The sequence below is a fragment of the Zalophus californianus genome, chromosome 1 (assembly GCF_009762305.2).
Source record: "Zalophus californianus isolate mZalCal1 chromosome 1, mZalCal1.pri.v2, whole genome shotgun sequence".
NCBI classification, from domain to species: domain Eukaryota; kingdom Metazoa; phylum Chordata; class Mammalia; order Carnivora; family Otariidae; genus Zalophus; species Zalophus californianus.
Genome location: NC_045595.1, coordinates 92,870,520 through 92,884,946, shown reverse-complemented (window position 1 = coordinate 92,884,946; position 14,427 = coordinate 92,870,520). Strand labels below are relative to the sequence as shown.

Sequence of the window (14,427 nt, the reverse complement as noted above, 5' to 3'; positions counted from 1 at the left end):
TTTGTATATAACATCTTCTGCATAGAGTAGTCTATATTTATATTAAGTTGATGGTTAAATGTGAAACCCTTCTATATTTTTCTCTTCCCCATGTGCAAGGTATATTGTGTCATTTTATAGCCTTTTATTTTTTTGAGTTCCTTGATTGATTTTTTTTCACAGAAACATTCATTTTTGTTGCTTTTCTGTTTCCTACCCCCACACTATCATTTTTGGTCTTCCGTTTCTACTGAAAGAGTTCCCTTTAATATTTCTTGCAGGACTTGTTTAGTGATCATGAATGCCTTTAGTGTTTGTTTGTCGGGGAAACTCTCTATCACTTTTTCTATTCTGAATGACAGCATTGCTGGATAGAGTATTCTTTGTTCTTTTTTTCCCTTTCAGCACTTTGAGTATATCATGCTACTCCTTTCTGACTTGGAAAATTTCTGCTGAAAAATCTGCTGGTATCCTTATGGGGTTTCCTTTGCATGTTAACTTTTTTTTTTTTTCTTGCTGCTTTTAATATTTTTTCTTTATCAGTATATTTTCCTTTTTAATTTACAATACGTCTTGGTGTATAGATCTGTTTGTTGATTTTGTTGGTGGTTCTCTGTGCCTCCTGGATCTGGATATCTGTTTTCTTTTCCCAAATGAGGAAATTTTCAGCTATTATTTTTTCAAATAAATTCTCTGCCCCCTTTCCTCTTTCTTCTTCTCCTGGGACTTTTGTAATATGAATGTTACTGTGTTTGATGAAGTCACTGAGTTTCCTAAGTCTATTCTCATATTGGCTAATTCTTTTTTCTCTTTTTGTTCAGCTTGAGTACTTTCCATTATTCTGTCTTCTACATTATTTATTCATTCCTCTGCTTCTTCCAGCCTGTTGTTCATTACATCAAGTGTGTTTCTCATTTTGTTTATTGGACTCTTTATCTCTGTGTTATTCCTTATCTTTGTGTTAATGGTCTCACTGATGTTCTCCACTCTGTTCTCAAGTTTAGTGAGTATCCTTATGATTATTGCTTTAAATTTTCCATCAGGCATATTACTTAAGTTTGTTTTGCTTAGATATCTGGCTGTGGCCTTGTCCTGTTCTTTCGTTTGGGAGAAATTCCTGTCTTTTCATTTCATCTAAGTCTCTGTGCCTGTTTCTCTCTGTTAGGAAAGTCAGCTATGTTTCCTGTTCTTGAGTGTAATGACCTGTAGTGCCCTGCAGTGTAGTGTCCCCTGTTCTCCAGGGCACTCCAGTGTGTCCTGGTCGCTTTATCCTTCAGGCCTGTCATCTGCAGAGGTTCTCTCAGCCTGTTGTGGTCAGTGTTTGGTTCCTGGCTTAAAAGTGGCTTGTTTTAACTATCTAACTATCTAACTATCTAACTGATCTGCTTGTTTGAAATGAGACCTGTTGCTGCTACCAATGGAATGGAGGCTTCACAGAACTCCTAGACTGGGAGATGTGGTGTTGGTAGGGGTTTGGGCCAATCTTCTGGGGGAGTGGGTCCCCTGTGCTGGGACTAAGGCAAGTGTGACTGGGAATGGTAGTTCTTCCAGAGTGCTGGGTGTGGGGCATGGTGTAAAGTTAGGTAGCAAGTGTCCATGCTGTGCTGGTTCCCACTGGTGGCTCTGTGTTTTTGCTGCAGGATGGAAGGCAGGAAATGGCACCTGCCAACCCAACAACCCCCCCCCCCCCCAGGGTTCTTCCTGTGAATGCTGCCTCTCTGGAACACACTTGGAGATGAGCAGCTAACCTCCCCGCTGTTTCCATGCTGTAAGTCCCTGGGCTGTTTATCCCTGCCTTTTCTCCAAGAGCAGCACCATGCCCTTAGAACTTTCTCAGAGCCAAGCTCAGTGACCTTTAAAACTTTAGTCTTTAAGCCCTTTGGCTGTAAGAATTCTTGAAATTTGGGCCCTCTCACTTTCCAAGCCAGTTGTTTTGGGAATTCACTTTTTCCATGTGCTCCTCTTTGTGCTAGCTTGTCTCTCTTCCTTCCTGTCCACTGCAGCAGCCACAATCCATTTCTCTCCCAAGGCATGTCTCCACACTTCCCACCTTCTTTGATGTGGCCTCTTCTCTACCTTTTGTTCTGCCCGTTTTCAGATTGATTTTTGGGGCGTTTAGGATTATTTGATAGTTATCTAGTTGTATTAGTGGGAGTAGGCAACCCGAGGGTCCTCCTACTCCTCCACAACCATCTTACCCTCTGTTCAGAGAAAAAGTCTGGTGGCATTTTTAATGCTCTTTAAATTTAGAGTATGCCAATCAATGATTTATTTATTTGTGATCAATATTTGTATGCTTTAACATAGTATAAGATAACTTTGAAAGGCTTTATATTTAAATACATTGATTTAAGTTAAAATTTTCTTTTAAAAAATGCTAATGAATATATATTTGTAATGGTTTCTTAAATTTTGATTTAAGAGGTGGATTAATAATAGAGATATGAGTGAATGTTGACTCTGCCACAGATCTGCCCTTTGAACTTTCATTCTTTCCAGCCTGCTGTGGTGTTTGATACAGAGTTTTATATTTGATTATTTTCTCTTGCTTCCACTTTGTGTTTATAATTTTACTCCTTTTTTTTTTTTAAGATTTTATTTATTTGAGAGAGCACAAGGAGGGGGAGAAGCAGGCTCCTCGCTGAGCAGGGAACCTGATGCAGGGCTCAATCCCAGGATCCTGGGATCATGACCTGACCGAAAGGCAGATGCTTAACTGACTGAGCCTCCCAGGCGCCCCACATTTTATTCCTATTTGTTAGATTCGTTATTTTGTATCTCACTTCTAATTCCTCATCAAAACTCTAGTTTGGACCTATCCAGTTGATGCTCTTAGATTTTTCTGCCTTTTTCACATAGTATACCTGCCCTAGTTGTATTCCTGAAACCTGACTCATTACCTTGGCCAGGATGCAGTATCCGTAGAGAGAAACGAGGTATGGATCTTGCCAGAACCTGACTTCCTTTTGTGGTTCCAGTGTTTTACAGATTTCTGGAAGTCAGAAATTTCAGTTAGATTAAAAGGTAAATGATATAATAGCTATGTAACCAGTTAGAAATCATAATGAAAAAAAAAATCCCGTGCACAGTAGCATTAAGAACAAACTAATGAATTGGTATATCTTTATGTTTTACAGTTGTTAATTATCTAGCCCCTTTTCTGGGTGCCAGGTACTACACAATCTTTAGGAACAGAAAGAGAGGATAATTCTAAAAGATTAGAAATCTCCTGAAGAGCTAGAAATGCCAATGAATCACTGAAAATACATGGCAAATTGCTATGAACGATAGTTTGTTAATTTAAAAAAAGACTAACAGAGCCTGATAAAAGTAGGGAACTGGGGGCACCTGGGTGGCTCAGTTGGTTAAGCGGCTGCCTTTGGCTCAGGTCATGATCCCAGGGTCGTGGGAATGAACCCCACAAAAGGCTCCCTGCTCAGTGGGGTGTCTGCTTCTCCCTCTTTCTGCCCCTCCCCCTGCTCCTGTGTGCCTGCCTACTCTCTTGCTTTCTGTCTCAAATAAATAAAATCTTTTAAAAAATAGAGAACTGAATGAAATTTGTAACACTCCTGATTACAAAATAATACATGTACACACAAAAAATATGTGGCAAAAAGTACTCTCAGTTTTACGTACGGAGTGGTGTGACACCTTATGAGTCCTAACTGCCTAGGTTTCAAGGTTAGAGCTTCCTGGTTTACTTCAGGAAGAATGGGTTACATGGAATGAGGTAGTATGTACACATACATAGAAACAGAAGAGAGTGATCTTGTAAGAGAAATAACAAGCACTTTGGAATTAAGACTAGAGCAGTGGAGGAGGAGCACTAAAGTTGAGATATTAGAGTGTTAAGGTTCTTGGTGTAATTTGATGGCATTGGAGTGTAAGAAGGTTAAATTAGGGGAATACCTAAAGTAAAGGAAAAATGTGAGTAGATAAGGAGAAGATGTGGAGGCAGCATTTTTGGGAAAGACGTTGAATATATTTATCGTGGAATTAGATTTTCAAAGCTTAATGTTTAAAGCTTTGGGAGAGATTGGTTAATACAGAAAAAATTAAAAACTTGTTATTTTCCTTTAATCCAGAGACATTTCATCTGAGTTGTGGGATTTTATCTGTGTATAAGATCATTTGTAAGGGCTTTTTCAAACTTAACCCTCTTCATTCTGATATACCTTACTCTTTGGTCTCATCCTCTAGCCCCTGCTTGGTCTCCCACTTTCCCACTCTACCAGCTTTAGGTGCTAAATGAGTTAACTGAGAATTCAACCCTGACCTCTTCTTTTTGGTTTCCTTTTTCTTTTAAAGAAAAAGCTCCTATCTTTGGTTAGTTTGTTAACTTTGGGAGTTCTCCTCATGTCCAGTTTTGCATTCTCTGCATTTAAAAAAAAAATATATATATATATACACACACATATATATATATACACACATGTATATGCATACACACTTCTGGTTAATTCAACAAATAATTACTAAGCTTTAAGCATTAAGAATATGACAGTGAAGGAAGGAAAAGGAAAAAGGAAAAAAAATAGTTACGCTCACTGACATTCCTTTATATTTTTATTTGCTCCTTTCTCCTGTGGCTAGGAGTTAATATTTATTTAAGAGTTATGGGCATTCTTGTAATTACTCCTCTCAAAAATCATTTGACGTTTTCTTCTTTTATTATTCCTCGTTGAGAAATAGGAATACTGAGGCAAAGTACGTTACAGTTAGAAAGCATATCTGTTAGGAGCCCAAACTCTTAAGCCACTCTGCTATATTCCTTTTGATTTTTAAAGTTAATATTACTCAGAAATGCTAAGAAGGATAGCTTTTTGTAATTCATTATTAGAAGAGAAAGCAGACTAATGAACCGACTTGCTCTTACTGATGAACCTTTTATCTCTGTCCCATTGAGCACATAATTCATTTTTGGTGTAAATTATCCTTCTTTTTAGTATTTGAAATTTTTTAGGATTAATATTTCCAAAAGTTTACCACTTCCTCATTTCTTTTGTCTTAATGCTGCCTATTGCCTATTTGGGCCATCTTGTAGTGTGAATTGATATGTATCTTGGAGGATTCTATTTTGGCATTCTTTTTATTCAATAAAGTAGGTAAAAAATCTTTCTCATTTATAGTTGACCTTTGAACAACATGGGAGTTCGGGTGCAACTCCTCTCATAGTTGAAAATCTGCATATAATTTTTGACTACCCCAATACTTAACTATTAGCCTATTGCTGACCAGAATCCTTACCAGTAAGATAGTCTAACACAGATTTTGTATATGTTTTCTGTACTGTATTCTTACAGTAAAGTAAGCTAGAGACATAAAGTGTTATTAGGAAAATCATAAGAGAAGATACATTTATACTACTGTTCTGTATCGAAAAAAATCCATGTGTAAATGGACTTGTGCAGTTCATACCTGTGTTGTTCAAGGGTCAACTGTATAGGCTAAATTTTACTGGGAAGAGAGATTAGAACTTTGTTTTCTTGATTAAATGCTACTTAAATTCTGTATAGTATGAAGTATATATTCATTTGTGTTAATACTGGACAAAATTTTTTCTCTTAATATCTTTAATTTGCAATTATATACAAAGGAACAATCATAATTCTAGTAAAAGTAGTAAATGAATATATTCCTTCTATTTTGGTACAGGGTAGTACTTACCAATTGGTGAAAAGCAGTTTTAGAAATAATATAATTGTCATTTTAGTCATTGCTTTATAAATCGTGTGTGTGTCTGTGTGTGTGTGTGTGTGTATGCATGCAGATATATATACACACACATTCACTGCTAAGAGATTCTCTCTCTCTCTTTTTTTTTTAATTTTACTTATTTGCGTGTACACGAGAGAGAGAGGCAGGGAGAGGGACAAGCAGAAAGCAGACTCTGCACTTAGCGTGGGAACCCAGAGCAGGGCTTGATCCCATGGCCCCAAGATCATAACCTGATCCAAAATCAAGAGTCAGCTGCTTAACCAACTGAACCACCCAGGTGCCCCCACTGCTAAGAGAGTCTTTAAGACAACTCAGATAAATAATTAGGAATGATAAAAGAAGGGTCTGAATTAGACTGTATTATGTCTTTACAGAATGATTTTTCTGATTAAAGAATAGGATTTTGTACTATGCAGGTGAAAATGCATGTAGTTGGAAAGAAACTACAGATAATTCTCTTTAACCTTTGTTCTTCATTCAGGTAATAAGAATTTATAAAACAGTTTTATGCTAGGAAATGAACAGAGTAGCAGTTATATTCTGCATTTTTCTTCCTCTCATCATTTGTGGCAGTGAGTGCAGGACAAACAGATGGAGATACCAAATGTTTAAGTAGAAAGGGCATTGTTCCTCTGTATCTGTGAGTACACATGCACTCTTGCATACATGTTCTTAAATCCACATAAAATTATAAGATTGTCCAGAGAAAAAGATATTACAATATATGGACATAAATTAGCATATGCTGAAAACATTAAACTGCTGATAAGCTGTTTAATTTTTTTTAAGGATACTTTATTTTTAAGAGCAGTTTTAGGATCACAGCAAAATTGAGCAAAAGACACAGGAACTTCCTAGCCCTTTTGTCCCCACATACATACAGTCTCCCCCAGTATCAATATCTTGCACCAGAATAGTACATCTGTTTAGTCAGGGTACCTACACTGACATATCATTATCCTCCAAAGTCCATAGTTTACATTAGGGTTCACTCTTGGTGTTGTATATTCCATGGGTTTTGATAAATGTATAATGACATGTCCATCTTTATAATATCATATAGAAAACTTTCACTGACGTGAAATTCCTCTGTGCTCTGTCTTTTCATCCCTCCTGCCCCCTAACTTCTGGCAAATACTGATCTTTTTTACTGTTTTCATAGTCCTGCCTTTTTCGGAACACTGTGTAGTTGAAATCATATAATATGTGGCAGTTTCAGATTGGCTTCTTTCAGTTAGTACCATGCATTTAATATTTCTCCATATCTTTTTCATGGCTTGATAGCTAATTTCTTTTTAGGACTGAGTAATATTTCATCATCTACATATACCGCAGTTTGTTTATTCACCTTCTGTAAGACAGCTTGGTTGCTTCCATGTTTTGACAGTTATGAATGAAGCTGCTAAAAATACCTATATGCAGGTTTTTATATGGAGATGTTTTCATCTGCTTTGGATAAATACCTTAGGAGCATGGACTGCTGGATCATGTTTTAAGAATATGTTTAGTTTTGTAAGAAACTGCCAAATTGTCTTCCAAAGTTGTATCATTTTACATTTTTGTTGCTTCACATCCTCACCAGCATTTGATTATGCCAGTGTTCTGGATTTTTGCCATTCTAGTTGGTGTGTAGCGGTATCTCACTGTTTTGTTTTAATTTGCAGTTCCCTAGTGACGTAAGACGTTTGAGTATTTTTTCATATGTTTATTGCCATGTGTGTATCTTCTTCATTGAGGTATTGGTTCAGAAATTATGCCCATATTTTAATAGGTTGGTTGTTTTCTTATTGTTGGGGTTTAAGAATTCTTTGTATATTTTGAATGACACTTCAGAAGTTAGAAAGACAAAAATGTTTTTGCAAATATTATTTCCCAGTTCGTGAGTTGTCTTCTCATTCTCATGATAGTGTCTTTTGCAGAGAAGCATTTTAAAATTCTGATGAAGGCCAGTTTGTCAAAAAATTTTTTCATAGCTTTGCTTTTGGTGTTGTATCTAAAGAGTCCTCATCATACCCAAGGTCATCTAGATTTTCTCCTATGTTATTTTCTAAGGGTTTTATACTTTTGAGTTTACATTTAGGTCTTTTATCCATTTTGAGTTAACTTTGTGATGAATGTAAGATCTGTGTTTAAGGGTTTTTGTTTTGTTTTTGGTTTTCATTTTTTGTTTTTTGCATATTGGTGTCTCGTTCCATATGTTGAAAAGACTATCTTTTATCCATGGTATTGTCTTTGCTCCTTTGTCAAAGGTCAGTTGACCGTATTTGTGAAGGTTTATTTCCAGTCTCTATTCTGTTCTATTGATCTGTTTAGTTTTTTGGTACAGTCTTGATTACTATAGTTTTATAGTAAGTTGGGTAGTGTCATTCTTCCAACTTTGTTCTTCTCTCTTAATACTGTGTTGATTATTCTGGGTCTTTTTGCCTTCCCTGTAAACTTTAACATCAGTTTGTGATGTACACAAAATAATTTGCTGGGATTTTGATTGGGATTGTGTTGCATCTATAGACCAATTTGGGAAGGGTTGATGTCTTGACAATATCGAGTCTTCTTATCTGGGAATGTGAAATAGGTATCCATTTATTTAGTTCTTGGATGTTGTTTGTCAGAGTTTTACAGTTTTCCTTATATAGGTCTTGTGCATATTTTGTTGGATTTGTACCTGTTTTCTCTTTTTTTTAGTGCCAAGGTAAATGTCATTGTGTTAATTTCAAATTCCAATTATTCATTGTTTGCTTATATAAAAGGTATTTTATGCATTAACCTTATATCCCTCATCCCTACCGTAATTGCTTATTAGTTCCAGGAGGGTGGGTTTTTTTGGGGGGGTGGGGGGCCTGTTCTTTCAGATTTTCTGCATAGACAGTTGTGTAATCTGTGTACAGGGAAAGCTTGATTTTTTCTTTCCCAGTCTGTATACCTTTTATTTCCTTTTCTTGTCTTAATGCATTTGCTTGGACTTCAGGATAGTGCTGAAAAGGAATGGTAAGAGGGAGTTCTTGTTTTGTTCCTGTTCTTAGTGGGAAAATTTCTAGTTTCTCACAGTTATGTAGGTTGTTAGCTGTAGGATTTTTATAGATGTTCTTTATCAAGTTGAAGAAGCTCTCTATTTTACTTGCTGAGAGTTTTTATTAAAATCACAGATGTGTGTTGGATTTTGTGAAAATGCTTTCTGTTCATTTATTGATACCACCATGTGATTTTTCTTCTTTGCCTCTTGATGTGTGATAGGTTACATTGTTTGATTTTCATATGTTAGTAATTGTGCATACCTGGGGTAAATCCCACTTAGTTGTGGTGTACAATTCTTTTAATACATTTAAAATTCTTGATTGATATTTTGCTGAGGATTTTTACTTCTTTGTGAGAGATACTGCTCTGCAGTTTTCTTGTAATGTCTTTGTCTGGTTTTGGTATTAGGATAATGTCCTTATAGGATGAATTAGGAAGTATTTCCTCTTCCCACTTATATCTTCTGGAAGATATTGTACAGAATTTGTGTAACTTCTTCCCTAGATGTTTGGTAGAATTCATTAGTGAACCCCTCTGGGTCTGGTGTTTCTTTGTCTTTGAAGGCTATTATTAATTCGGCTTCTTAAATAAAATAGGACTATTCAGATTTTTTGCAGGTAGTGTCTTTCAGGGAATTCATCTGTTTCATCTAAGTTAATAAAATTTGTGGGAATAGTTCACAGTATACCTTTTTTTTTTTAATGTCATGAGATTCTGTAATGGTATTTCTTCTTTGATTTCTCATTTTAGTAATTTGTGTCTTGTCTCCTTTTTTTCTTAATTAGCCTGCCTAGAGGTTATTGATTTTTTTTATCTTTTTGAAAAAACTTCTGGTTTCAGTTATTTTCATTGTTGATTTACTGTTTTCACCTTCTTTGATTTCTGCCCTAATTGTTATTTTTCTTCTGCTTGCTTTTGCTTTTTCTAGTTTCCTAGGACGAAAGCTTATTCAATGATTGACTTTAGATTTTTTCTTTTCTATTGTATGCATTCAATGCTATAAATTTTTCTCTAAGCACTGCTTTTGCTGCACCTGTAAATTTCATTAAGTTGTATTTTAATATTCATTTAGCTCAAAATATTTCAAAATTTCTGTTGAAATTTCTTTGACTTGTGTTTGATCTCCAAATGTTTTGGGATTGTTCAGCTTTCTTTCTGGTGATGATCTCTAATCTCATTGTAGTGTGAAGCATACACTATGATTTTTATTCTTTCAAATTTGTTAATGGCTCATAATACGGTCTGTCTGATCAGTGCTCTAAGTGAAGTTGAGAAGAATGTGAATTCTCCTGTTAATAGATGAAATAGTCTGAAGATAATGTCAATTATACCCAGTTGATTGGTGAAGTTACTGAGTTTACCTATGTCCTTAACTGATCTTCTGCCTGATATTTCCTAGTTTTGCCATTTAAAAAAAAATTTTAAATTTAATTTAAAAATTTAATTAAAAAAATCTCTTAGAATTTTTACAAAATGAGGGAAACAACTCTTTTGCACTTTATTTTGAGAGTGAGAACTGATTGGAGAAATGGAAGAAGAAATAATCAGGTCAGCGTAGAAATTCCTCATCATGGGAAATGTACTTGATATTAGAAAAACTTCCAGAGAGAGGTGGGGGTGGGGGAAGGAGGAAGGGATGTTCTTTTATGCAGAGTATCTTCAAAACCAGGCTAACTCTGAAAAAATGGGGAATTTTCATTCTTGAAAATAAAAATTAACACAATGCCTAGCATGTAGGCAGTATTCAGTAGATACTTATTTAATTAATGTTGGTGTTCTCAATATTAAGAAAAAAAGGATATCCAAGTGGTTACAGAGCAATAGCAGTTTAAGGAAGATGACCTATAAAAACAGAATAGATTCATATGTGGCCAAGGAGGATTTATAAAATTGATAGGACATAGGAATAATGTTAGGATGGCTTCTGAAAAATGCTAAGTATAAATAATAAAGTTTTTAAAGCTATGGTTAGAACAAAATAATTAGATTAAGGGTTGGCATAATGTTAAGGGAAAGACTGGAACTCATCATTTATTTATATCTTCTCCACTGGGGAATATTTCTAAAGCTGTACAGAATACATAGGCAAAATGTACAGATTTTTAAGACAAAGTTGGATGTGCTCAGTAAAATAAGACACTCAATGAAAAGAGTGAGTAGAGAATAAGAATGCACCAGATTATTTTTTTAAGTAAAGTATCCATGAATTGAAAATTTCAAAATCTTGCAAATGTCCCCAAATCATCATTAGACATCTTGGTATATGATCTAAAAGCCTGCTGTGGACTTTCTTTTCAAAGCAAGGTGGTTACAGGCTAGAGCAGGAAGGGTGTACTGATGTGTTTTACCTTTAAAGATGTATTGGTATAAAGCTAAAACTGTAATACTTTAAATAGTGTAAAGATATAGTGAGTGTATTTTTATATTTAACTAATTCAACATATACTGGTAAGAGGAGTGTATATTGGCACAGTATTTTTAGGGAGAAATTTGGCAGTAAAAAATTGTATGAATGTTTTATAAATGTTCATCACAAGGAATCTGTCCTACAAATATGTTTGTGTAGTTGAGGAAGGATAGATGAGAGCATTGTATACAGTAGTAAAAAATAAGAGACATGCTAAATTTTCACTAAAGAATGGTTTAAATACTTTTTTTAAATACTTTTAAATGATCACTTTAAAGCATATACGTATTAAGAAACAATAAAACAAATGAGGTAGAATGTCCACAATGCTTTCCTGAGTGAAAAATACAAGTTGCATGGTAATATGTAAAACATTCCATTTTTGTGTTTCTTATATAAAGTTTTGTAAGCTTGTATGTTTATAAGAATTAGGTAATATGAATCTTCTGACTTTGTTCTTTTTCCAGATTGTTTTGGTTCTTATCGTTCATTTTTCTTTTCCTATTTGAGAATTATTTCAGTAATTTCTACAAAAAATTCTGGTTGGATTTCAAAGAAAAGTGTTAATTTGCCTGCAGCATTTACCCCCAGTTTCTATTATGCTATTTCTTTTTAGGCAGTCCTCTTCTCCCCCCAACCTCTAACAACCACTGATCTGTTCTTTGTCTTTGTACTTTTTCATAATATCTCATAAATGGAATTATATAGTATGTATATAGTCTATGCACTTGAGATTCATCAGTATTGTGGCATGTATCAATCAGTAGCAGTCTTCCTTTTAATGTTTGATAGTATTTCATTGTATGGATGTACCAGTCATTTGCTTTAGGCCATTTTGGGGGATGTTTCCAGTTTTGGGGAATTATGAATAAAGCTGCTTATAAACATTTCAATATATGTTTTTGTATGAATGTAAGCTTTCTTTTCACTTGGGCAAATACCTGGGAGAGACATTGCTCAGTCATGGTTAATGTACATATAATTTTTTAAGGAACTGCCAACCTTTTTTCGAAAGAGTATATGCTATTTTTCATTCCCTTTAGCCATATGTGAAATTTCCTGTTGTTCTGTCTCCACACCAACACTTGAAATAGTCTTTTTAATTTTAGTCATTCTAAACTCACACACAACCCCGAGATCACAATCTGAGCTGAAAGGAAGAGTCAGAGGCTTTAATCGACTGTGCCACTGGGCACCCCTCCTTTGCTTTCTTTTTTACTCTCTTGATAGTGTCCTCGGATTCACAGAAGTTTCTGATTTTTTTTTAACATTTATTAGAGAGAGCACGAGTGCACTTGTGAGCGGGGGAGGGGCAGAGAGAAAGGAGAGAGAATCCCAGGTAGACTCCTCACTGAGTGCAGAGCCTACTGGGGGCTTGATCCCATGACCCATGAGATCAGGACCTGGACCGAAACCAAGAGCTGGACGCTCAACTGACCGAGCCACCCAGGTGCCCCCACAAGTTTCTGATTTTGATAAAGTCCATCTTATCTATTTTTTCTCTTGCTGCCTATGCTTTTGGTGTCATATGTAAGAAATTGATTCCACATAGAAAAGAGTTTAATAGTTTTGCTCTTACATTTAGATATTTGATCTGTTTTGAGTTAATTTTTATATATGGTGTATGGTCAGGGTACAGCTCCATTCTTTTGTATGTGAATGTCTACTCTTCCTAGTATCATTTGTTGAAAAGACTGTCCTTTCCATGTTGCATGGTCTTGGCATCCTTTTGAAGATTCATTTGACAGTATATGTGAGGGTTTATTTCTGGGATCTTTTCCATTGTTCTTTGTTTGACTTTATGCCAGAAACATAGTCTTGATTATTGTCACTTTGTGGTAAGTTTTGAAATCAGGAAGTATTTGGTCTTCATTTTCAGTATTGTTTTGGCTTTTAAGAGTCTCTTTCTTGAGATTCCGTACAAATTTTGGGTGGAATTTTCTATTTCTGCAGAAATGTAACTGGGATATTGATAGCAATTGCATTGAATCTGTATATTGTTTTAGATAGTGTTGACCTCTTAACAATAAGGTTTCCTGTTCATGAACAGTGGGTGTCTTTCCATTTATTGGTGTCTTCTTTCATTTCTTTCAGCAGTGTTTTGTAGTTTTTAGTGTACAGTTCTTTCACCCTGGTTGTTTATTTTTTATTACTATGTTTTTAAACTTTTTTTTTTAAGATTATTTATTTAGTTGAGAGAATGAGAGACAGAGTAGGGGAAGGGACAGAAGGAGAGGGAAAAGCAGACTCCTTGCTGAGCAGGGAGCCCGATGTGGGACTTGATCCCAGGACCTTGAGATCATGACCTGAGCCAAAGGCAGACGCTTAACTGACTGAACCACCCAGGTGCCCTGGTTGTTTATTCTTAATTATTTTATTCTTTCTGATAGTATTACAAATGGAAATTTTTCCTTTATATCCTTCTTGATTTGTTCATTCATAGTGTACAAAAACACAACCAAACTTTTTGTATTACTTTTTGTATCCTGCACCACTGATATGTTTATTAATTCTAATAAACAATTGATTTTTGTATGTTATTTGCACCCTGCAACTTTTCTTTACTAGTAGTTTGTTGCTGTTGATTCTCTGAGATTTTCTGTATATAAACTATTACGTCATCTGTGAATGGAGATAACTTAATTCTTTTCTGTTTGGATGTAATTTGTAACTCTTTCTTGCCTAATTGTCTCTTGTCTCTTGCTAGAACATATAGTGGTCATTTTAAAGGCGTGGTGAAAATGGACATTATTGTTTTCTTCCTGATTTTGGGGGGGGAAGCTTTTATTTTAGTCTTTCACGATGGATGAAACTACCTATGTAGTCTTCATAAGGGCCCTTTATCATATTAAGAAAGTTTCCTTTTTAGTTTTTAAAATGTTTTTATTATGAAAGAGTATTTGGCTTTTTGGTTTCCCTTGAGATTTTGCCAGATGCTTTCTGTCGTAATTTGAGATGATCATGTAGTTCATTTTTCTTTCTTTCTATTAATGTATTAAATTGACCAGTGTTTTTAAGTTGAACCATTCTTGCATTCCAGGAATAAATCCCACTTGACCATGGCATATATTACATTCAATATGTAGTTGGATTCTGTTTGCTACGTTTTTGTTTCTGTTTTTGTTTTTAGGATTTTTACTTCAGTATCATCTGTTCAGATTTTCTATTTTTCTTGAGCCAGCTTTGGCAATTTGTGTGTTTCTAGGAATTTGTTCATTTAACAGTGGGTTATGTAATTTATTGGCATACAACTGTCCATTCTAATAATCGTTTTATTTCTGTAAGGTGGATGGCAATATTCCCACCTTCAT

General features: G+C 35.1%; 1 protein-coding gene across 1 annotated transcript in view; it reads left to right on the top strand.

The window, feature by feature from the left end:
* Window positions 1–14,427, top strand: part of STAG1 (stromal antigen 1) — a 419,741-nt gene that overhangs the window by 102,066 nt on the left and 303,248 nt on the right. The window lies entirely within an intron of this gene.